Source organism: Spermophilus citellus (genome assembly GCF_964194105.1).
Source record: "Spermophilus citellus genome assembly, chromosome: 12".
NCBI classification, from domain to species: domain Eukaryota; kingdom Metazoa; phylum Chordata; class Mammalia; order Rodentia; family Sciuridae; genus Spermophilus; species Spermophilus citellus.
Window position 1 is genome coordinate 43,350,038 of NC_138198.1, and position 24,341 is coordinate 43,374,378.

General features: G+C 61.9%; 1 pseudogene across 1 annotated transcript in view; it reads left to right on the forward strand.

Annotated features, from left to right (window-relative positions):
* Nucleotides 1-24,341, forward strand: part of LOC308631622 (phosphatidylinositol 3,4,5-trisphosphate-dependent Rac exchanger 1 protein-like) — a 75,085-nt pseudogene that overhangs the window by 30,537 nt on the left and 20,207 nt on the right. Inside the window, exons 9-19 of the transcript XR_014024321.1 lie at nt 70-219; nt 1,917-2,064; nt 6,389-6,489; nt 7,577-7,680; nt 8,112-8,161; nt 9,804-9,879; nt 15,949-16,021; nt 18,691-18,833; nt 20,223-20,315; nt 20,976-21,124; nt 22,543-22,628. The product of XR_014024321.1 is annotated as a phosphatidylinositol 3,4,5-trisphosphate-dependent Rac exchanger 1 protein-like (transcript). The remainder of the gene's footprint in view (nt 1-69; nt 220-1,916; nt 2,065-6,388; nt 6,490-7,576; nt 7,681-8,111; nt 8,162-9,803; nt 9,880-15,948; nt 16,022-18,690; nt 18,834-20,222; nt 20,316-20,975; nt 21,125-22,542; nt 22,629-24,341) is intronic.

Sequence of the window (24,341 nt, forward strand, 5' to 3'; positions counted from 1 at the left end):
CGGTCCCCACCTGGCCTTGGTGGGACGTCCGGAGTCACATGACCCACCCCTGCCACCTGTCCCTGCCAGCCGACTACCACAGCAACGGCTACATGGTCACCAATGGCTGGAAGATCCACAACACCGCCAAGAACAAGTGGTTCGTGTGCATGGCCAAGACGGCCGAGGAGAAGCAGAAGTGGCTGGACGCCATCATCCGCGAGCAGGAGCAGAGCGAGAGTGAGTGCGGGGCCCTCCTGGCGGCTCTGGGCTCCGGGTGCCTGGGCCGCGCAGGGCTCTGCAGGCCAGGGTGGCCGACGAGGGGCCGAGGGTTCTCTCCAGAAAGCTCCGAGCTCCGAGACGAGGAGCTGGCGGGAGCCATGGGACTGTGCAGGGACTTGGTGCCTGGGGTGGAGGTGATGGGGCTGCCCCGTCCCCCCAGGACGCCCCCTCCCCTGCCGCTCACTGGGCCTGTGCTTCTTGTTGGTGTCCGCTGGCTTAGGGTCTGGGAGAGGCCCTTCGGGGCTTCCCCTTGAGCATGGTCGGGAACCCCCTGGGCACAGGGACTCCGAGGCAGGTCAGGTCACAAAAGGGACCCCAGGGCTGGCAGTGATGGGGTGTGGGGTGTGTGCTCTGAACTGGGGGGCACTGGGCTGTGGGCAGAGGCCCCCGGGCTGGGAAGGGCCCCCGTGTCCTCATCTGTGGAAGGCAGACGTTCCTGGGCAGGGTTGTGACCCTGCTGCATGAGACCTGGCACTTGAGGACCTGGGGAGTCCGACGCGTGGCCCCAGACCCCCCACTGCCAGGTGTGCAGAGCAGGGGCCGGCCTCTGTCCCCTCCTGTTTCCTGCTGTTGCCGTGGCATGGTGGACAGCTGTCCCTTGACTCTCTTCCTAGCTGGTCTTCCCCGGGACCCAGGAGCAGCCGGGGGCCCTCCACTTGCCCCGGCTCAGAGTCTGACTGGCCCAACCCTGACTCCTGCGTCCCACTCCCCAGTGTTAGTCGATGGGCAAGGAAGGCCATTGGGTCTGCGTTCCGCATGGCGCCAGGTTCAGGCTCCACCGCCCTCCACCTACAGCCAGGCACTGGTCACTGTCACCTCTGGGGAGGGGGCAGCACGGCCACTGCTGTGGGCGCCTCTTCTCCAGGAGACTCCTGCACCGTCGGGAGGTATTTCCAACGTTGAGTTTGCATCAAAACATTAAAGACCCAGTGAACTACGGGGCTTGGCCCTTGTTGGGCAAGGATGTGACCTCTGAAACTGACCAGGGTGGCTATGGCAGGCCTGGGGGGGTGCTGTGGCCGGCACTGGGTGACCATGGTCATGGGTCAGGTGGGGCCCAAGGGGCTCTGGTCATTGGAATTGGGCTGGTGCGCAGGCTGGTGCTGTGGTCAGGAGCCAGGTCTGGAGCCCACTTCCTGGATCAAAATCCTGGTTCCGCCCTTTCTTGTTGGGCCGTCGGACTGAGAACCTGACTTCCTTGGGCCTCAGTGTGACCTGGGGACGGTCCTGGATCCTGTCATGGTTCCAGGTTCTTGTGAGGGACCCATTGCGTGTCGTCCCACTGTGAAGGTGTCTGCCGTTATTGCTTGCCCCTGCTGCTGTCCAGACTGGACGGTGTGCAGAGAGGAAGGTCAGTTTGGAGGGTCGGCCAGCTGGCAGCCCAGGTTGGAGTGCAGGGGGCTCCAGGCTCTCTGCCAGCCTCTGCGGTTGGAACCGCACCCGGGGCTGGGGGAACGTGGCTGTGGGGCTGGCTCCCAGGGTGAGGGCCGGACCCTGCCGTGCGAGGCGGTGCCTGTGAGGACTGCATGGCAGTGTCTGGAGCACCAGTGGCCGACAGGAATTGCCCATGGCTGCCTGGGTGGTCGCGGTGGGGCTGGTGGGGCTGGTGGGGCAGTTTTCAGGAGCTGCGGCTGCTCCGCTCTGTCCCCGAGCAGGCCTGAAGCTGGGTATGGAGCGCGACGCCTACGTCATGATCGCGGAGAAGGGGGAGAAGCTGTACCACCTCATGATGAGCAAGAAGGTGAACCTCATCAAGGACCGGCGCCGGAAGCTGAGCACTGTGCCCAAGTGCTTCCTGGGCAAGTGAGTGCGCCCCGGCCGACTCCCACACCCCTCCCCGCGCCCTCCTGGGCAGAGCCACCCAGGACCACTGTTCCTGTGGAGCCACCTCAGAGTCACGAGGCTGGGGTCCCAGGCGGGTTTTCAACCCACTGTGAGGTCCTTGTCACGCCATGGCTGGCAGCGCATGCATGCTGTGGAGTGGCTGCCCGCTGCTGGCGCCTGGGGTGGCCGAGCAGAAGGGGAGGAGGGTGGGAGGCGGGTGGAGCTCAGCCCACTCTTCACTTTTTGAAGCTTCTGGTAGAAGTGGGTGTCGACCTGGGCTGGACAGGAACCTGGACATGAGGAGGGAAGTCTCATAGGAACCCTGCATGTGGGAGGAAGGGGCAAGGCGGTGGGTACCGCAGCCGGGGGAAGAGGAGATGGGAAGTGGGAGAAAGTCGGGCCGAGCGAGCCTGGTTTTAGCTGTGCTAAGGTTAAAATGCCTGCAGACAGTCGGTGTCCACTTGAGCCCAGCCTGGAGGGGTGGGGCCCAGGGCCGAGCTTGGGGTCCAGGTCAGCAGCTGGGGTTCTGCTCTCCCTGGGGTGTCTGTGGAGAGGAGAGTTGGGGCCTGGGAGGCAGCGAAGGGGCCTGGCTGCTCTCCACCAGCTCATCTCTAATCCTGGCCGGCCCCTTTCTGGGAGGGGCTGCTTCCGGCCTCTGGTCAGAGAACCTTCCTACCTCCTGCCCAGCCCAGAGTGTCAGAGGAGCTCCTCCTGCCCCTTGGAACCAGGGCCAGGTTCACAGACTGCTTTTTAGCCATGGGGCCCAGGAGGCCACAAGCCCCGAGGGAGACCTTCTAAGAAACCTGCCTCCCGCGCAGCGCCCTCTGCACCTGCCCGGCTGAGGCCTCTTTCCCACGGGGCCAGCTCCCGAGCTCTGAATGAGCTGGTCCCCTCCTGTGGACGGAGTCAGTGGCCTCAGAGACGGTTTGTTCAGCCCTGCCTCTGCTGCCCGGCACTGACAGAGGCGGGTCACTGCTGCTGTCCCCACTTTAAGGGCGAGGAGAAGGCCCAGCACGTGGGCTGGTGACTTGGCGTGCTCTGCCCATCTCCTGCTCTGCGTGTTTGCTCATTTTTATCTGTGAATCCAAAACGTGTCTGGTTTGGCTTTTCGGTCTTCAAGGGCTGGGCTCAGGTCTCGTTTCCCTCACTCTCTCGCTGCGTGACATTGGACAAGCCTCTTAACCTTGCTGAATTTCAATCTGTGATCCAAGAGAATAAAATGGCCCTCAGGGTTGCTGGAGGAGGCAGGTGACACCTGTGAGGTGGCTATACATAAAAGTGACCTAGGTGCAAAACCTGTGTGTCACTGCGGAGGCCCCCAGGGGGCCCACGCCTTCCGCCACCCTCAGGTTAGTTGAAACCATCAGATTCAACCATCCTTTGCTCCTATTGACCCAACCCCTCCCCTGGGCCAGCTGGGGACAGAACCCTAGGAGTGCCTGCCCTCAGGGAGACACCTGTCTAGAGAGTAGCCAGACGCAGGACGCAGGACGGATGAAGTGAAGGGGTCTTTCTGGACTCTGCCAGGAGCTGCAAGGCAGGGAGGGAGTGGGGCTGGTTCAGGGGGTGCACGGGCCTCTCGGGGTGCTGTTTCAACAAGGTCCGAGTGACCAACACCCGCCAGAAGACCCGGAGCAGCCGAGGGAACAGCAGGTGGGAGTCCTGAGGGTGGAGGGAGGCCAGCAGGGAGGCAGGAGGCCGCAGGTGGCCCCAGGGTGGGAGACCAGGGTTGCCACGGGAACCAGAGGGGCTGGGTCAGCAGCGCCTGGGTCAGGGCTCTAATTTTATTCTAGGTGCTGAGAAGGCACTTCGGAGGCGCAGCAGGGCCTGGGGTGAGGATGAGCCTCGTCACAGAGGCCAGAGGAGGGTGCTCTTGGGGGCTGCCAGAGCTCAGGGGACCACATGGGACAAGGTGTGGTCAGCAGGGCGGTCAGCGAAGGCTTCCTGGAAGGAGAGAGCCTTGGTTCCACAGTCCGTGGTGGTTAGAGGCAGTTAAGTTACTGACATCTGCTGGAGGTGGACCTCCTTACTGACCTGGAGGGGGCGGCCTCCCTGCCCGGGCCTCCCTGCCTGGGCCTCCTGTGTGCCCAGGTGTGGGGATGAGTTGTGAGGAGGAGGAGGATCCATTTGTCAGGCGTGCTGTGGACACCTCCACCATGGTGAGAGCCCAGGCCTAGCAGGCAGCAGGCAAGACAAAGGGCCCCCGAGGGGACTTGGCTTGGTGGCCTGGCTCCGCTGGGCCTTGGCCTGGTGTGGGCTAAGTGAGTGTTCAGTGGGTCAGGAGGAGGCCGGGGGCTGACTCGCCCTGGTCAGCGGACCCCAGCCCTGATCTGCAGCAGCTCTGGCCACTCCAGGGGGGCTTTTCCCGTCCAGGGACAGCAGCCTGCTCTAGGTCACATCTTTCTGGAACCTGGAGCTTGCTGCCCTTCGCGCTGCACTGTCTGCCCTCCCAACTGGCTTCTCACACACTGAGTCCTGCCCTGTGCTGGCTCACGGTGTCCCACGGAGGCCCACGCCTTCCCTGGGGCCACGCTCCTGGGCACTGGCTGCTGGCTGGAGGCGGTGGGCGGGAGAGCGCAGGCCCCGCAGGGAGAGCTCGGCTGGTTGTGCAGCTGGGTCCAGGCCGAGGTTCCTTATGACCACAAGGTACCCCCACCAAACCCAGAAGGTTCCTGAGTGAACCCCTTGCCAGGTGGACCCTGCGAGGCCCAGACAGGGATAGAAAGTCGCCCAAATTTGTCCAGAACGCCGTGAACCTTCCTGATCCCCAGAAGGTGGCAAGGTCCAGCTTGGGAGCTCATGGGTCCACGTTGTTGTCCTGTGACTGTCTTCTCCCACCCCCGCAGCTGCTGAGGGCCACTTCCTGTCCCTCCTTCCTGGCTCAGGGCTGCTGGCCAGTGCTAGAGGTGGCCCCCCAGCCGGACAGCTGGTGGGCAGCTGGACGCTGGGTCCCGGCTTCCGAGAGTGGGCACGCAGACATCCGCTCCCTCCTGCAGCTGCTGGCGGCGGGTCTGGGTGCTGGGCTGTGGGACTCTGAGAGTGAGCGCTCTCCTTCCCCGCGCTGGTCTCCTTCCCGCCTCCAGCAGGGCTTTCTGACTGCCTGGCACACCGCTGCCTACACACCGAAGGGCTTCCCCTGCCAAACCCCGGGAGGCTAAAAATAGTTTCCCCGAGGGACAGCAGGCTTCAGTGAGCAGGAGAGCGTGGGGCCCTGGCTGGCTGCCACCTGCTGTCATTGAGCACAAAACAGGTCCCCCTTCCTGCTCTCTCATGAGGGCTAAATTCTGTGCTGAGCTCAGGAAGATCTCCCGGGAGCGAGATCTCCTGGCTGGCCTCTCCCCACCGGGTGTGCTGGGCTCGAGAGCCGCCCGTCTCCTCTGCCCCCCGACATACTGTCTCCCCGACCTTCCTGCTGACCCAGAACAGTCCTCCTTGCTTGATGGTTGCTTCCTTTATTTGTTTAGTGGATGATTAGTGCGTCCTGTTGTGCGTGAGGCCTCTCCCAGGCTGGGACACAGTAGATAGCACTCGGTTCACAGGGAGATTACGTTCTGGCTGTAGGAGGTGGCTGAGAAAGGGATAAATCTGCAAATGAGATAAATTCAGACAGTGATAAGCGCTACGGAGGAAGAACAGGGCCACTGAGTGGGTTGTGTTGCCAGACAACGCGCCTCCTTCAAGGAGGTGATGTTTGTGCTGAGACCTGAAGGATGAAAAGAAGGCCACATGAAGAGCTGGGGAAGGGCATTTCCAGGCAGAGGGAACAGGCAGTGCAAAGGCCCTGGGGCAGGAAGAGTCTGGCACCTTTCAGGAAGGGTAGACCCTCTCACCTTCCTTTCCTTTACCGGCCCATCTACTTGCCTGCCAGTCACCTGTCCATCACTTGTCTGTCTGTCCATTCATTGGTCCACCCATCCGTCCACTGCTCCATCCTTTGAGCCTGAGGCAGACCCAGGACCTGGCCATGTGTCCCTCTGCCATGGGTAATGGGAGATGCGCAGGCCTTCACTGGTGGCCAGGCTGGGCTCCCCAGCCTCGCTTTCCGTGGGAGGTTCTGACTGGCTTCAGGGTCCCATGGCCGGGCCCGGCCCTGCAGCCCCCAGCCCCAGCCCCAGCCCCCCAGCCCTGCAGCCCCGGCCCCGCAGCTCTGGCCCTCCAGCCCTGGCCCCCAGCCCCGGCCCCCCATCCCGGCCTGCTAGCCCCAGCCCTCCAGCCCCCCAGCCCTCCAGCTCTCCAGCCCCCCAGGCCCCCAGCCCTCCAGCCCCCCAGCCCCGGCCCCCAGCCCTTTCTCCTGTTCCCACAGTGAGTTTGTGGCCTGGCTCCTGGAGATCGGCGAGATCAGCAAGACGGAGGAAGGGGTCAACCTGGGCCAGGCTCTGCTGGAGAACGGCATCATCCACCACGGTGCGTGGCCGGCCGTGGTGGGCGGGCGTCAGACCAGGCAGACTGCGCGGCCGCGAGCCGGGCCCTCCTGGGCAGCTGCCCGCTTCCCTGCCCGCCCTGCCCCCGGGTGCGGATGTCCTCAAACGGCTGCTTCCCGGCCTTCCCCCGGGACAGGAGCAGACAGGGACACCTGGGAGAGGTGGTGGCAGGGGATGTCCCCCCACCATTCAGAGGGGAGGGTCACGGCCCAAGCTTCAGTGTTCCACGAGCAGTTACCAAGCGCCAGGCTGGGCGTGCTGGCCACACGGGGTGGGCAGGCAGTGCAGCCGCCTGTCCCCGGGGAGCTGGCCTTGCCACTGGGGGAGGATAAAACCCAGAAGTAAAGGTCTGTGTCCAGGAGGTGTGGGTGCCCAAGGAGCGAGAGCAGGGCAGGAGGTGACCTGTCGCGGTGGCTCATCTCCAAGTGGGGTCTGGGGGTCTCTGGGAAGGGGGCCCAGGCCAGTACCCAAAGGTGAGGGGCGTTGCGGTTCCCGGTGGGGGCAGCCCGAGCCGGGGTGGCTTGTTCAGCGCAGGCAGGGAGGCAGCAAGGCTGCCTCTGAGCAGGCCGTCGGGGGACGAGGCCCAGGACGTCCTGGCCCACAGGGCAGTGGCTCTCGCATGCGTGAGGGCGAGGCACTTGCTGAGTCCTGCAGAGAACCGGCGGCTCAGGGCCGCACCTCACGCTTCCTCTGCTGCTGGGCAGAGGTGCTGGGTCCCAGGTGGGAGTAGGAGTCCAGCGGGGGCAGCTGTGGGGCTGGGGGGCCTGGCCCGAGAGCTTGGGGTTCAGAGGTTGGGCCTAGCAGGATTTGCAGGGATCACAGCATCCAGGGTGACTTGGAGGCTGTGTGGCTGAGACCCCTGGGCCCCCCACAGGCTGAGCCAGACAGGTGGTCTGGGCCCCTCCTCCGCAGGTGCCTGGCCTGCCGGAGGTCTCCGGTGGCCCTGCACTGCAGGGGACCTGCGTTCCTCGTCTGCGCACTGGGGAAGTGGGGCCAGCCAGCCCACTGGGCACGGGTGGGGAGCCGGGGGGGGGTGCCCAGCCTCACTGGCCGCCCCTGGTTCCCTCCAGTTTCTGACAAGCACCAGTTCAAGAACGAGCAGGTGATGTACCGTTTCCGCTATGAGGATGGCACATACAAGGCCCGGAGCGAGCTGGAGGATATCATGTCCAAGGCAGGTGCTCGCCACCCTCCACCCTGAGCTGACACCTGAGCCATGACCCTGACCCAGCAGAGGTCATGCACAGCAGGCCTCTCTCTGTCCAGCGGCCTGTCTTCCCCTCCACTTCCCCTGCCAACCCCACCCCGACCCTGATGTCTTGTTGTGTTGTGTTTCTGGCACTGGGTGTTGAACCCCGGGGCCGTAACCATTGACCTCCGAGCCACATCCCAACCCCCTGTGTCTTGAGACAGGGCCTCTCTAAGTTGCTGAGGCCGGCTTTGAACCCAAGCTCTTCGTGCCTCAGCCTCCCAGTCCCCTAGGATCACAGGCGTGCGCCACGGGACAGCCCCTGCTCTGTTCTGAGGGCCATCTCTGCACTCTCCAGCAGCCTCGGGGCCCCGAACCGTGTGGCCTGATCCCATCTCCCCTCTCTCTTCTTTCAGGGTGTGAGGCTGTACTGCCGTCTCCACAGCCTCCACACCCCGGTGATCAAGTAAGTCCCCACTTCACTTCTGCCTCTTCTCAGATGTGTGGCCTGTGGCTGGCACCTTCGCCTCTCTGAGCCTCACTTTCCTTCTCTATCAAGTGGGCTAATAGCGGTACCTACCCTGGAGGTTTGTCACAGGATGGAGTGGGCGGTTGTTGGGAAGCACTGCGGTGAGGGCAGAGGGTGTCAACCCTAGAACCAGGGACTGGCTGAGTTTGAATGTGCCTGCTAGTTGCCAGCTCTGTGACCTCGGGCAGTCACTCGACACCCCCTGTACCTTGACTTTTTTCTCTGGAGTGGGGATTACAGGATGTGCCCCGGGGCCTTTGCACTTGCTCTTCCCGCTGCATGGGATACTCTTCACCCTTCAGACGTGGTGTCTCCGCCGTGCTCTGTGCTTGTCACTTCATTTGGGGCCCTGCTGTCCAGTAGAGCTGCCTACACTGGTGGAAGTGCCCTGTGTCCGTTGTCCCATATGGGAGCACTAGTCACATGGCATTTTCAAACATGGAGATTGAGGAACGTGATCTTTAATTTGACTTAATGTTATTTTATAAGTTTTATTTTTTTTTTGGATTGAATTGAAATTAAAAGGGCTGACGCTGGGCAGCGTAGGCCTGCAGCCGGGGCCATCCCGAGTGAGTGGTGGATCCAGCGCTCGCCTCTGCCTCTGCCTCTGTAAAAGGGGCACAGAGTCACTCACAGCTCTGGGGTGCCGTGGGGCTAAATTCATAGGAGGTGCCTTGAGTGGTGCTGGCTCTGTGGGCGCCATTGCCATCGAGCGATCATTCCCTATGTGAAGCTTCAGTGGTGGATGCAGGGTCCCAGGGCCACCAGACTCTTACCCCGGCTGCACGTTCCTCTGCCCCATCCTTAGCTCTTGCCGGCTCTCCTGGGTCCCTGGTACCCGACCCTGGTCCCCAGTCCTGCCTCCCGGCTCCTCTGCTCTGCTGCTGCCCTGGGCCAGCCTGGGGAAGTGGCCCCGGGGCCTTCACTAGTGCACCGCGGCTGCTGGGCTCCCGGTTCTGAAGCTGGAGCAGTTCTTCAGCCAGACCCTTCCTCGGCCTCTCAGGCTGGCCTCGGAAATCGGGGGCTACCTGGAAGGCTGCGGGATGGCCCAGGCTGCCGCTGCCACAGGACTCACAGGAGAGACCCGGGGACCTCGCTGGCCACCCTGGCCCCAGAGAGGGGCTTCTGTGTCACCATAGCCGGGATCTTTGAACCTAGGACCGTCACACAGAACAGAGGGAAGGACAGGGAAAGGCTGAGTTTTCTCATGTGAGGGTCCCGGGCTCCTGGGCCTGTGCGCTGAGGCATCTCAGCCAGATGAGTCCTCTTTGAGGATGTTCCGCGGCCCCGGGCTTCCACCACAAGATGCCAGCAGCACTCACCCCGGCTCCTGATAGCCCACGGGTCTCTCGGAGGGCACAGTGCCCCGGCTGAGGTCCTCGGGCGAGAGTGAGAGAGCCCTAGAGCCTAGTGCCTGCACCCTGGGGGAGGGGAGGCCTGGGGGGACGTCACACTGTGGCTCAGGTGTGGGGTCGGGGCTGGGCCTCTGCCTGGCCCCTGCCCTGCGCCTCGAGATCTCGGCAAGCCCAGGAGGCCCCACTGCGCCCCCTGCTCATCTGTCACCCCCTCCTCCTCACAGAGACCGTGACTACCACCTGAAGACCTACAAGTCCGTGCTGCCCGGGAGCAAGCTGGTCGACTGGCTGCTGGCCCAGGTGAGGACCCCTGACCTGGGCGGCCAGCATCTGGCTTTGCCCGAGGAGGGGGGCTTCCTGGAATGTGGAGCCTTGTGTTGTTTTATTTTTTTAAATATGTGTGTGTGTCTGTGTGTGTGTATATATATACACACACATTTAGTTGTAGTTGGACATTTATTTATTTTTATGTGGTGCTGAGGACTGAACCCAGGGCTTCGCAAATGCTAGACGACTGCTGTACCGCTGAGCCACAACCCCAGCCCCAATTTGTGTTTTTAATGGTGGCCAGGGCACATAGTGCAAGTTTACCTGCTTAACACCTTTTAAGTGTGCAGCTCCAGTGGCATTAAGTACAGGCCTGATGTCCTGCAGACATCCCCCACACACAGAGCTGAAGCTCTACCTGTGAAGGGGCAGCCAGCCCTTTGCTGCAGCCCCGCCCCCTCCTGCAGCCCCGCCCCCTCCTGCAGCCCCGCCCCACCCTCCAGCCCCGCCCCACCCTCCAGCCCCACCCCACCCTCCAGCCACGTCCTGGGCTCTGTCTCTGGAGTTGACTACTCTAGGGACCACCTGAGAATGAAATCCCAGCATACCAACCTTTTGTGACCACCTCATGTCACTTAGCACATGTCCTCAAGTTGTAGAATTTCCTGGGTTTTTAGGTCCCATAAATAATATATATACACATCTTATACCACTTGTGCTGTGTATCCAGATACCCAAGACCAGGTAATTGTAAAGAACAGAAAGTGGTTCTCACACCCTGGCACCAAACTGGAGCCTCTTGCCAGGGTCTTCCTTTCAAGAAAGCCCGAGGCCAGCAGAGGCTTAGACATCCCTCCATCAGTCTTGCTGACCCTGCAGAGTTGTTTGCTCCATTGAGGTCCAGCGGTCAAGCCCGCCTGCCTGTCCTTCCTTCTTTATGGCTCCTATTAATGGTCACTTAACAGGGTTTCCTCTGGCCAGGCCCTGGCTGGGCTTTGTCCGCTATCCTACCGTGGCCTTCAACCCATTTACAGAGGGGAGGGATGGGGCCCAGAAAGGCCAGGGCCTGGTTCCAGGAGGCACAGCCTCACCACGGCAAAGACAGGATAGGGCTGGGCCCATCTCACCCCATCCAGAACTCTGCCTGATTCTGGGAATTTTTCAGGGAGCTCACAGAATGTTCATTCATGGTCTGAGAAAAGATGGGACCCTGCAACATGATAATGGACGAAGGTCCAGTTAAACTGCCAGAGCTGGGCCTGGTGGTGCAGACCCATCACACCTGTGACTGAGGAGGCTGAGGCACGGGGATCACAGATTGAGGCCAGTCTTAACAATTCAGTGAAACCATCAGCAACTTAGTCAGACCCTGTCTCAAAATAAAAAAATAAAAAAGGACTGGGCGTGGGGCTCAGTGGAGAGCCCCTGGGTTCAATCCTCAGTACTAAAACCAAGCCAAACCAAACCATGAAACCAGCTGCAGAGCAGAGCTGTAAGCCAGCCTGAGTAATTGTTAAATTTAGTGTTCATAAAAAGTTCCTTCCATTCAAAAACCACAGTTTTGCTGGCTGGATTTTCTCACACTGAGCAAATGACTGATGACTGCTGTGGAGACTCAATTTATATGTTTCTCGGCACCAAGTAACTTCAAAAGTGGGTTTAGAAAAGTGCTTCACAAAAAATCAGGCTAACAGAATGTCCTTAGTGTGAGCTGTGGGTGTTTCAGTGTTTGCTGTAACAGTGGGACCGAGAAATCAGAGGGGTTGCAAGACCCTGGCCTTGGGCTCAGACTTGCTGTCTAGAAGTGCAGGGCCTCTAACCCCCCACTGCACTGCCCCCTGGGGACTCTGTGCAGTCAGCCCAGAGGCATGCCAGGCAGACCCGGTTCACATCCTGGCTCTGCTACTTCCTGGCTGCGTCACCTCGGGCGGGCCGCTGGTTACCGTATCTGTGTCTCAGGTTGCCCACCTGTAAAAAACGCAGCCTGGTGGGAGTCACTGCTTGGCGAGTGTAGCTCTTAGTGCAGTCCTCGCCTCCTGCGGAGGACCCAAGGCGGGCCCAAGTTCTGTCAGCGAAGAAGGCTAAAGAAACCACAGGGGGATTCGCGGGCATGGGACAGTGAGACCAAGAGACAGCAGTGGGGACGTCTGCAGAGTTGGCCTCACAGCTGTGCGGCAGGCAGGTGAGCCTCAGGCAGGTGTGCGGCTGCCAGGTGAGCCCACGGGCAGGTGAGCCACAGGCAGGTATGCAACAGGCGGGTGAGCCTCAGGCAGGTGTGCAGCAGGCAGGTGTGCGGCAGGCAGGTGAGCCTTGGGCAGGTGTGCAGCAGGCAGGTAAGCCTTGGGCAGGCGAGCCACGGGCAGGTGTGCAGCAGGCGGGTGAGCCTTGGGCAGGTGAGCCACGGACAGGTGTGCAGCAGGCAGTTGAGCCTCGGGCAGCTGTGCCTCGGGCAGGTGATCCTCGGGCAGGTGAGCTGCCACGTGGGTGCCTGCTTTGTAGTTCAGGTGCTTTGGCTGCAGCCCAGACAGCCCTGGCTTTGGGGCTCTGAGCTTCCCGGGCCTCGCTGCTATGGACTCTGTGGCCTCATGTTTCCCAGACTCCACTTGTGCCAGGGGACAGCCTGCTGGTGTCACAGGGAAAAGTAGATGTTTCCCCAAAGGCTGGGGGTGGGGCAGGTCTGAGGAGTGTTTGGAACCAACAAGACAGGATATGACATCAAAGGCCCATCCCCACCTGGAACCTCAGCAGGAGCAACAGAGAACATGTAATAGAGTGGCTCAAGGGGGCTTCCCCTTCCTCTGGACATCTCCTTATTTCTAACTTGTAGGTTATTCTGCTCCTTAGGACAAAATGTCAGTTGAATGCCTACTGAATCAGTTAGAAATGCTTTTGTCTTCTCATAGTAGGAACTGGACTTAATACAGTAAAGACATTTTCTCTTATATAACTAAATGTTCAGAGTTCACGGTCCTAGAACCCAGCAATGCTATTTGCACCCAGAAATGCACCTTTCTGTTTGGTTCTCTTAGCTTCTTGCTAGTTGCCTCACAATCACAAATGGCTGCCACACCTCCAGGTATCTCATTTATAATGAACTATGGCCCAAAGCCAGTAGCAGTTCAGTTTGAAAGTGCTTTTTCAATTTTCATATTAGGGAGAAAACTTCTCACAGTTGTCCCTTGACCCACCGTCTTCTGCTTAGTTCTCATTGGCCAGACGGTCCCCTAAACCGGTTTGTGGGTAAATGGACAGGAATTTCTGAGAGAAGCTGGGATTGCTCAGGATTCCTCCCTTGATGCTCACGAGGGGCTCTGGACTCACTACCCAGGCAGGGAGTCTTTTAGTTCTGAGGGTAAGGGTCAGTTCTGACCTGCTCTCCTCCTAGTTCATTTAACCCTCAGAATGGCCTGGGGAAGGTACAGCCCTGATCCGTTTTACTGATGAGGAACTGAGGCTGGGGTTCCCCAACTTGCCTCTGGGCACCAGTCGTAGGACACTGTAGAGGCTGGGGCTGTGGTGCCTCGCGGTCAGTTGTAAAGATGCCCTGTATTGATGGTGGCCCTGGTCATGTGTGCGTGGACCACTCCAGCGTGCAGACCTTGGCGAGGATGGGCAGAAACACGGGTGAGGCACTGCAGCTCAGAGAGGTCAGCTGACCGCCGCGGTCACAGTGGGCAGCACAGAGCTCACGCTCTCCCCTCTCCCTGCTGCCCAGGCTCCTAGATGCCCAGGGGACAGGGTTGGTGGGCTGGGGCTGGGGCTGGAGCGAGTGGGACCAGGCCACGGAGCCAGGCTCAGAGGGCATGAGTGTGCCGACGTCCATGTGGCTTGGCAGGACCTTGCCTGCCTGCTCTGCCAACTCCCTTCCCAGGCAGATGGCAGGCGCCAACTGCAGCTGGGCTCAGCATGGGCAGCGAGGGCTAGTGCGGGAGAGGCAGAGGCCAGGAGTGAGGGTGACAGCTGAACAGGGACAGAGTCCTGGGCCGCCGACCACCCTGAACCTCAGTTTCCCCAGCCATGACCTGGTGGTGGGGAGAGCCAGCCTGCCATGCCTCAGTTTCCCCTGTCAGGCAGCTCAGGTGTGGTGGTTGCTTCTGGCTTGACCGCCCAGACTGGCACATGCTCGGCACGAGAGGCCTGCGCGGGCCTTCAGACTCATGCAGAGGGCCTTTCCCACTGCCCCACGGCCTTGCATCACCTCTGCTGCCTCCAACCCAGCGGGACCCCTGGAGCCCATTTCATCCCCCAGAGCTCTGGGGTGTGGCGGGATGATCCCCCTGTTTCAGGGGCACAGAACCCTGCAGAGCGGCCTCAAGGTCAGCTTCCCGGCCCTCCACTCCCCTCCCCGCTTCCTTCCATGTTTGATGTCCCATCAGGGCTAGGCTTGGGCTTCCTTGTGAGGCCGTGTGAGTGCACAGGCCAGTGCCAGGGCCCTGCCCACACGGTGCGAATTCTACTGGGAGACAGACCTTAAGCAGAACAGGCCTCAGCACCGGTCACCTGCTCTGAGTCCTTCCCCTAACCACCCTACCGTAGCCCCCAGTGTGCTGGGCAGTGAGAGGGACGGATGGTGTTTCTGGGGAGGACTTGTGGGGGAGGGCTTGGGGACTACTTTTGGGATAGTTAGGGGAGGACTCAGAGCAGGTGACCGAGTGCTGAGGCCTGAAAAGCCCAGGGCGGCACCCTAGGTGGAGGAAAGAGCAGGTGCAAAGGCCCCAGGGGAGTGGCGTGCGCAGCAGGGCAGGAGCCCGAGGGTGAGCCGTGAGTGGGCAGGATGGGGCTGAGGACCCCAGTGAGACACTCTAACCTGTGTCTGCCCTGCTGTGGTGAGGGACCTCGCTGGTCACCTGCCCCAGGTCCCTCAGGGTGGGGAGCCCAGGCTGCCCAGAAGTCAGGTGGATGCCAGATGCTGCCCCGCCTGCCTGGCTGTTGAGCTGGGCCTGCGCCACCTGGACCCTGGATGTCCCTCCTGCCATCCTGGCAGCTGGGGGTGGCTGCCTGGGCTGCAGCCCCTTGGGGCCCTCCCTCAGCTGGGCCTGAGCTCACTGGCTCTCTAGCACTGTCTGGCTGGGTCAGTAAACCCAAGGCCAGAGCTGCCCCCACCTGCTCAGGGCCTGGCCTGTGCTCAGCAGCAGCCACCTCTGATAGAGCAGCGGTGTCCCTTGAACCTGGGAAAATGCTCTCCTCACCCCAGGCTGCTGGCAGGGAGGGCCGCAGAACCCTCTGCCGCTCCTTGGCCAGTTGTTGGGGAGGGAGGCGGCTGGAGGGCCTCTTGCCAGTGACCCCCTCCCCAGCTCCTTTCTCAGTCCACAGACTTCAGGACTGCAGCCTTGTCCCCAGGGGGACACAGCAAGGCTCCAGGCCCCTGCCCCCGCCTGGCTGCTCCCCTGGCTGCCCTGCTCCTCCTGGTTTCTCCTTCCCACCTCTGGGCCTTTGTCCTGCTGTCCTCTGCCCAAGTCCCCCGCTGCCCTTCCACTCTCTCTCCGCCACTGTATTGAGATTATCTGGGTTGCAGGCAACAGAAATGATGTTGGATAATTTAGCGGGGGTGGTGGTGGCAGGGGACAGGGCTCCCTGGGAGGAGGTGGGGCAGACCTGGGAGCCAGGCGCCAGGGAAGTCTGAGGAGGGGGAGCCCCGGGGACCACCTCAGGGGCCGCTGCTGGGAAGAAGCACACACCTGCCTCCTGTCCTGCCCCCACCCCTCAGGTGTCCCGCACCTGGGCAGGGAGGTTCCTGTGGCCCCGCAGGATGGTGACTCCTTGTCTGGCCCTGAGGTGGGGGTGTGTCCTGAGCACGGTCCTGCTCAGGACGTCTGCCAGGGAGGGTCGGCTGGGGCAGAACCCTACAGTGCCCTGCGCACTGGCCTGTCCTCTCCAGGCTTCCGGGGGGAGACGGGTCGCCCAGGTGGCCCTGAGAGGAACCACATCCCCTGGTTCTGATGGTGTCAGTTGGCAAGTTTTCAGTTGCAGGGACAAAGCCTCAAGTGGAAGGGGACTTAGAGGAGCAGCGTGGATGAGGAGGTGTGGGCGGTGGCTCTGGCGGGATGTGGCTCAGAGTTGCCAGCTCACCTAAGGCCACTGTGCCCCTCTGTTCCATGCCAGGGAGACTGCCAGAAGCGAGAGGAGGCCGTGGCGCTCGGCGTGGGCCTGTGCAACAACGGCTTCATGCACCACCGTAACCCTTCCCCGGCCTCTGCCCAGCCCTCCCTCGCCCGTCACTCAGAGCGCGACTCCTGCTGCCCGCCAGCCCCTTGCGCCGTTCCGGGGGCCCATGTCAAGGCGGCCTTCCTGCCTGTGGCTGAGCCCACGTGGCCTTCCAGACTCATGGTTCTGCTCTTCTCCAGCCGGTGCCTGTTGTGTCCCAGGCTCGGTGCTAGATCCTGGGGACAGCAACGAGCAGAACAGGTCCCAGTCGTTTCTGTGTGTGTCCCAATCAGAAAGATCACATCTTCTGGATCGTTCCAGGTGGTGCAAGTGAGGAGGCCTTGGACTCTCACTCTGAGCAAGGCAGGAGTCCCCAGAGGTTCTGAGCAGGAGGGACGTGGTGACTTGGGTTTCTTCTAGACCCTTCTGGCTTCAGTCTGTGGGGCGGGGCAGGGGCCTGGTGGAGGTCCAGGCCAGGGCCACGTGGCTAGGGCCAGGCGGTGGCACAGAGGTGGGAGAGTGTTGGGTCAGGAGACCCTAGGCCTCGGGCCCTCGGCTGGGTCCTCCCCAGCTGCCGCTCTTCTGATGAACTCAGCTTGGAACTTTCTCTTGAAGGGCCAGGTGGCAAGTGCTCTCAGCTCTGCGGGCCACAGGGTCCCTGTCACAGCCACTCTCTGCCCTTGTAACACAGAAGCAGCTACACACAGCACTGAACCAGCTGGGCATGGCCATGTGCCGTCAGACTTTATTTAGGGAACCAGGGGCGGCCACCGTGTTCCAGCCCCAAGGCCTGCCTTCTGGCTGGTGGGCGGGGCGGGACCTGCCTCTGGGGGGCTCCCCGCTGGGCCTCAGTTCCCCAGCTTTCCCGGGAGGCCTTGCCATCTGCCATGGTTTATGGGGTCCGGGCTGCTTCCTGCTGTTCGTTTCCCCCGTGAGGCTAGGTCACCCATCTGCCCTGGCTCAGTGTGCCCAGAAGCTGCCCTTGTGCCCCTGGGGCCTCCCAACAGCTCTGCTCGCCCACCAGCCAGCTGGGCCGGACCACTTGTTTGTGGTGAGGGTAATTAGGGGTCCACCCCCGCTGCTATTCCAGGAAGGCTGCTGGGAGAGGACATTCCGCAGGGGGGTCCCAGCAGTTTGGACGCTCTGGAGGGTGGGAAATTGCAGGGTGCGGCCCTTTTCTCCTGTCCCTGCCATGACCTCAAAAATAGGCTAAAATAGGAAAAAGAGCCCAAGCCCAGGATTGCGGCCTTGGCCAAGTGCAGGGCAGGCACAGAGTGGGGCTGGCGGGACCTCCTGCAGTGGAGCTGAGCTGTCCCAGAGAAGTACCCCCAGGCTGGACCCCTCTCATGCCAATACAGGCTGTCTGCTCTTTTCCCTGTGGATGAGGCTGGACGTGCATGTGGTCAGGGTCAGCAAGGGTCCAAGCAGGGGACCTGACTCCAGGTCTGTGTGGCTCATAGAGCCTGGCCAGCGGCCTCCACAGAGAGGTGTAAGTTGGGCCTCACCTGGGGATTCCCTGCCTTTTCGGGACACGCTAGCAGGACACAGCACTGCGTTCTCCTCCCACTCCTGGAATTTTCTAGCTTCATGTTTACAGTAGAGGCCAAGCCAGCCCGCCCTCCTGGCTCCCCACTCTGGGGGAAGTAGCAATTTGTGTGTCTGTTTTCTCCAAAGAGGTGATATGGTGGCCAGACAGGTAGGGTCCTGGCGAAGTGTCCTGGGGACTAGGAAGAGGAAACACTTCCTTTGTCTTCTGTTCCGCCACCAGATCCCCCGTCTTTAGGGGTGCGTCTAGGCAGCTGGTTCTCCTGGCCGCAGGGACCCGCTAACCTTAGGCAGCTGGCTACCTGAACCTCACAGGCCGGATTCCCCTGGCTTATTTCACCCAGCCCTCGCTGACAGGCCCGGGGGGCAGCACAGGGAAAGGAGGGGCCTGCGTGGGGCCCCAGTGCGGCTGCTGACCCTGACCTGGACGGATTTGTCTATCGGCCTGGGCGTTGGTCTTTCCACCTGTGGAAGGGCTGCAACAGCCTTTCCATCTGCCCAAGGGGTAGACGAGCTAAGCACAGCCACAGAGGCCTGGCCCGGAGGTGCCTGGTGACCCTAAGCCATGGCCTCGGGCTGCATCTGGTTTCTTGTGTGCATTTCCCTGGCTCATCCTGGTACAGGGGTCAGCACTTTTTTCTGTAAAGAGTCAGATAGTGGGAATTTAGGCCCTGTGTGCCTTGTGACCTGTCACACCTGTCCAACCTTGGCATTGTGGCTGGAGAGCTGCCAGCTGCAGACAGTGTTGGGGCTCTTTCCAGTAAAACTTTATTTGTAGGAACAGGTAGTGGGCCAGACGTGGGTCCTGGAGCCTCAGTTTGCCGACCCCCTTGGTTTGTGTCCGTACCTGCCTTAGCCCCGAGGTAGCGTGCGTGTGCTTGGCCGACTGTGGCTTTACTGTTCACAAGCAGGTCTTCCACCCCCAGGAGTCCTGGTGTGTGGTGTGAGGTAGGGGTCTGGCTTACTCTTTCCCGAGTCAGCGTCCCATCCGCAGAGGGCTCCGCAGTCCTTTACGCCCGTCACACCGTGAGCAGCCAGGGGGTTTGGGACACACCAAACCTGTGTGGGGCTAGCCCAGCCCTTGGCTGCCAGGTGGCAAGTGTGGCTGACGTGTGGCTGTGAGTCTGACCGTGGCTTGTGTGTCTGGGTCTGCAGTGCTGGAGAAGAGCGAGTTCAAGGATGAGTCCCAGTACTTCCGCTTCCACGCTGACGAGGAGATGGAGGGGACCAACAGCAAGAACAGACAGCTTCGCAATGACTTCAAGCTGGTGGAGAACATCCTGGCCAAGCGGCTGCTGGTAGGAGCAGGCTGGGCCCAGGCACCGTCCTTCCCAGGCCTCCTGTGGGATTGGAGGTGGCCGGAGGCCAGGTCACTGCATGGCCCAGGCGCCCTCCTCACACAGGTCCGGGGTGCTGGGCGCCCTCCCTGAGTTCCAGCTCCACTTGTCTTCCCGGCTGCTGCAGCCTGGCGCTATGCCCAGGGACGGCCTCCCAAAGCCACTTCCCTGCCCCCCAGAGCCTGGGTCTCAGACTGGCGCCTACCTGTGTTCGGTGGCTGTCGATAGCTCTGCAATTCAGGGAGGTCGCAGGCTTTGCAGGAAGTTGACCCGCCTAGCCCCCCAAATCCTGTTTCTCTGTCCACCAGTGAGCACCAGCCCCTCCAGATGCGTGGTCCCAGCGGGTGGTGGACAGGGGCTCAGAGCGGGTCGCTCACCCTGCCCAGGTCAGAGCCGGAGTCGGCCTGGTGTGGAGACACTCAGTGCCTTCTGTGGGTTCCATTTCTCCTTCCTCTCCGGGGCTCCTGTCACACCCAGGGTGGGCTGCAAGTGCTCAGCGTGGCCTAGGGGACTCTGCCTAACCCCTCCACCTCCGGTGCTGTCCTCGCCCGGCCCCAGCCACCTGAGCCCTTTCCTTCCCCTTCAGTGCCTCAGGGCCGTGGCCCGCTGGCTGCTGCCTGGGGTCCTTCCCCACTCCCATGTCCAGCCCTCAGCTCCAGTGTGGCCCTCAGCCACCCAGGGCAGGCCCCGGCCCTTAGCTGCTGTCCTGTAGTTCAAGCTGCTCACAGCCCTGCACTGCGGTCTGCGGTTGATCCCGGGCTGGCCCTCCCCTGCGGTCAGCTGCAGAGGGGGACTGTCCAGTCCATCTTGCTGGGGAGCGTGTCTGCCGTACCCACGGAGCGCTTGGCGTGTCTGACCGGCGCGGCTCCCTGGATGTTATTGCATGGCTGCGCCCATTTCCCTGTGTCCCCAGGAGCCCCAGCACCTGCTTCCAGCAGTAGAGGGCTGCTGCTCCTTGAGCTGCTTTTCCACTCCCACAGTCATGGGGCTGGGTGTCTTGGGTCTGCTTTATTCATTAAGTCATTTATTGAGCACCTATGGTATGCCAGTGGATGGGGAGACAGCGTGTAGAGAGGGGACTGTCCCTGGGTTTGCAGGAGGAAGGGGTGACAGATTGAACACACACCAGGCTCTGGCGGGAGCCAGGTGGTGCCCTCACATCAGGTGCCTACTGTGTGCAGGTGGGGCTTGTATTTGGCCTGGTCTGGCTGCTGTGCTGCAGGCCCCTCATCTGCACCCCACCCTGGTGGCCCTGGGGCATGAGGAGACAGCAGGATCCCAGTCCTGTGGGCATCAGGGTGGGGTGCCCTGGGCACCTCCTGCCTGACCGGGTCTGCTTCGGGCCCCCAGATCCTGCCCCAGGAGGAGGACTACGGCTTCGACATCGAGGAGAAGAACAAGGCCGTGGTGGTGAAGTCGGTCCAGAGGGGCTCGCTGGCCGAGGTGAGGCCCAGGGCTGCTCTGGCAGGGGCTTGTGCAGGTGGGAGGGCAGCTCAGCAGGTCTGGGGACGAGGGCTGGTGCTCTCTCTTGTCCATATGGGGAAACTGGGCCCAGGACCCCTGCAGGTACTAGGGAGCCGGACGCCCTGGCCGCTCGGCGCTGTCCTGGTGCGGCCCACCAGCGCCCCCTGCTGGCGCTGTGTGGAGGCCCAGGACACACTCAAGTTCTGAATCAGTTTTGGAATGAGCTGCGAAGATAAAAAACCTAACTATTGGTGGCTCGAGCAGGAGGAGCTCATTGTCCCCTGGGCATGGTCTGGAGGAGAAGGAATGGGAGGGGATCTGAGCCCCAGACTCGCAGCTTCTCCTGGGTGGGGAGGTGGGGCTGCAGCTGCCAGGCCAGGCAGCCCAGGCTCCCAAAGCCCTTTGTGAGGGGCAGTCACGAGGTGGCCACCCTGTTAGACCCCCTGCTCCACCCAGCCGGGCAGGCCACCTGTGGCCCCTGTAGCTGGGTCCAGACCCAGGCCCCGCGCCCTGCAGGGCTTCCCTGGGGGAGCCGCCTTGGCCCGCTGGGCTGTCCCTGTCCTTGAGGAACACAGGGAGGGCCCTTCACTGTGGATGGCAGTGTTTGCACTCACACGCCTGTCCTCTGCTGCCCCCAAGATGGCCGGCCTGCAGGTGGACAGGAGGATCTACTCCATCAACGAGGACCTGGTGTTCCTGCGGCCCTTCTCAGAGGTGGAGTCCCTCCTCAACCAGTGCTTCTGCTCCCGCCACCCCCTGCGCCTCCTGGTGGCCACCAAGGCCAAAGAGTGAGTGACCCCGGGCCTGGTGCCCAGCCTGATGGCATGCTGAGGAGGGACCAGTGCTGGGGCTGGTGGGGTGGGAGCTCTGTGGCCTGGGGGGTGGCCGTCACTGAAGCCACCATGGGACACGCTGCCCCTGCTCTTCAGTAGCCTCGGCTGGGCCGAGGGGCGTGGGCCTGACATGCGGCCCTGTCAGCATGGACGCAGCTCCTGCCCTTCATGGGCCCCTGGTCAAGTGGGGGACAGAGCAGGGGACAGAAGTACACTGGTCGGGGCGTGAGATACGTCCCCAGCTGGGGCAGCGAGTGAGCCATGGAGACGCACAGAGCTGGCCTTAGACTGTGATAAGGTGGGCAGAGAGGTCACCAGGGCTCCTCATGGGGACTTCTGGGGGAGCAGGGCTCCAGGCAGAGGAAGCAGCGGTGCCTGGGCCTGTGGTGGGGCCGTCTCTGGCAGCTGTGAGGCCCAGCAGGGAGGCTGAGGGGTGAGGATGGGTGGGGGAGGCCAGCGGGACAGGGCGGCCAGGCCTGTGGGGCCCTGCGCCACGGTGAGCCCTATGGAGAGCGGCTGGAGGTTCCGACGGGTGCGGGGGCTACAGGGGGAGAGGGAGGGGCGGCGGGACAGATGAGGTACAGGGGAGAGTCGTCCATGGAAAAGTCATGCTGGGTGTCTACGCCTCTCTTTTATTTGAGGCCAGCGCTCTGTTGCCGGGAGGGGGGCGTTCTGATGTGACAGTTTCAGTAAAAGGCCAGCTCGTTCAGGGAGATCTGAGCACGGTTTGGCCCGTGCAGGTGGCGGAGCTGGCCAAAGGGGAGCCAGCCGTCTGCTTGACTTCCGGAAGCACCTGGGGTTTGGAACAGGCTTAGGGGATGGCTTTATCTGGCACACGAGGGGACGTGCCAGAACAGGAGGGATAAAGGCAGGCCTGGGGACATAGCCTGGGTGGGCGTGTCCAGGACAAAGGACGCCTGCTGCCCACCCTAGCAGGTGTGGCCCCTCTCTGCTGTGGTCGAGAACGGGCCCCAGCGTGTCTGACACTCGGGCTTTCCAACCCCTCTCTAGGGGACTGGTGGGTGTTTTGGGGGGACAACACCAAGGTGTGCTGGGCCACTTCTCACCCTGCCATCTACGATAATTGAGTCAATGTCCACGGGGGTGCTGGCCTGGCCTCCAGGGCTCCTGGGTGTGGGGGCAGTGCAGGCAGGCCTGTGGAACTTCGGGGCTCTTGGCCACTGAGGATTGGTGGCGTGGACTCTGGGTAACTGGCATGTCCCCTCATGTGGGACTGGGCTGCCTGGTGCTGCTCTTGTTTTGGGCTGAGTTTCCCAGAAGCCTTAGAGGCAGGGGCTCCCCCAGGTGGCCCCAGGTTATGGGGAAGGATGCTGCTTTCCTATGGCCTTACCCTGTCACTGTGCCTGCGGCAGGACCATCAAAGTCCCCGACCACCCAGAGGCCCTGTGCTTCCAGATCCGAGGAGCCGCCCCGCCCTATGTCTTCGCCGTGGGGAGAGGTGAGCAGGAGCCTGGCTGACCAGCAGCAGCTCTGGGCTGGGGCTGTCTGTGTCCCCGGAGTTCAGAGTCGTGGGGACCCGTGCACCCAGCTCTGCCGACCCGGGTGCCATTGGCATTTTTCTCCCTTCCTGAAGCTAAGACTTGGGAACACTAAGCACACGTGGGCGGACCAGCCTGAGAGACACCAGGGAGCCCTGGGGACCACGGCAAGGTGACGGGCGCTGTTCATCCCTGAAGTGGCAGCGCTCTCCAGGCTCGGCCTTGCGGGGCAGGGACTGGCCCTGGAGCCAGACTGGGCGTGTCAGGAGAAGTCAGGGTCCCACAGAGCCATGCCGCAGCCCCAGGGCCACCAGCTGGAGGCCTCTGCTCTCTGCAGCGCCTTGTCCTGGAGAGGAGACGGGCAGGTCTGCAGGACTGGGCCCAGCATTGTATCTCAGGGCTTCCTTCTAAACTCTAAAGGTCACTTTTGAGGTCAGAGTTATACCTCTAATATCTGTTCACTGAGAAAGTGAACAGAGGGCTCCCGAGAAACGGAGAGCATTTTAGAGTGAGCTTCTGATTTATCTTTGAAGCAGTGATCTGTGACTGCGGGTGACTTGCCTCCTTCTCCAGAGGACATCTGGCAGGACTGGAGATGTTTTCAGTGGTCACAACTGGGGAGGATGTGCCATTAGCCTCTAGGGCAGACCGGAATGCAGCTGTCACCCCGTAGTGCCCAGGGTGGCCCTACAGAGCCGAGCTCCCTGGCCCAGGTGGTGGGAGTGCAGGGGAGAAGCCCTGCCCTGGAGCAGCCGCAGCGTGTAGTGATCAGTGTGTCAGCAGCTCTCCGTTACTATAACAAAATACTCAAGACTGTCACCCTACATGGAGGAAAGGTTGGCTGGGCATGGTGGCACATGCCTATAATCCCAGCAACTCAGGAGGCTGGGGCAGGAGGATCCCAAATTTAAGGCTAGCAACTTGGTGAGACCTTGTCTCAAAACAGGCCTGGGGCTACCCCCTTGGCCCGGCTCTTCGTGTTTCCTCCACCTCTGAGAAAGCACCCATCTGGGTCCAGGCCTTTGGGGACATTCCAGGTCTACACCGTAGCAGTGGGTGAACCAGCCAAGCCCAGCAAGGCTGCCATGTTCCCGAGCCCTTGCCCAGAGCCGGGCTCGGTGCTGGATGCCTCCTGTGCCAATTCCCTGGTCTCAGGAACCTTGTGAGTGGCTTGATCCTCGTCCCCTCTTAGCAGTGAGGACCCTGAGCCCAGCAGGTGGAGGAGTCCTGAATGATGGTTCCGTGGACAGCAGGGTGTGCCCTTGTCACCTGCCCACACAGGCAGAATCTCAGTCTTTGTCTGCAAGTCACATTGTCCCCAAGGCCCCAGGGGATGCGGGAGGAAGGTGCACCTGGCAACTGGTAGCGCCAGCTCGAGGCCCGGCTTCTGGCCAGGTGGCCTCGAGGCTGCCGATCCTCCTGAGCCTCTGCTCCCCTGGCCACACGGGCTGACCCTGGTGCAGGACCACGGGTTGTGCAGGGCAATGAGGGAGACGAAGCTCTCGCGTGACCTGAGCCTGGATTCAGACCCGGCTCCTCTGTGTGTGGCCTTGGTTAGCTGTCCCCTCTGAGTCTGTCCCCTCTGTGAAGTGGGGTGCCAGGTCCCACTCTGTGCACTCGGGGGCCACTGCTGGCTCCAGGGGGAGGTGTGGCCAGGTGCCTCCAGTGGCCTG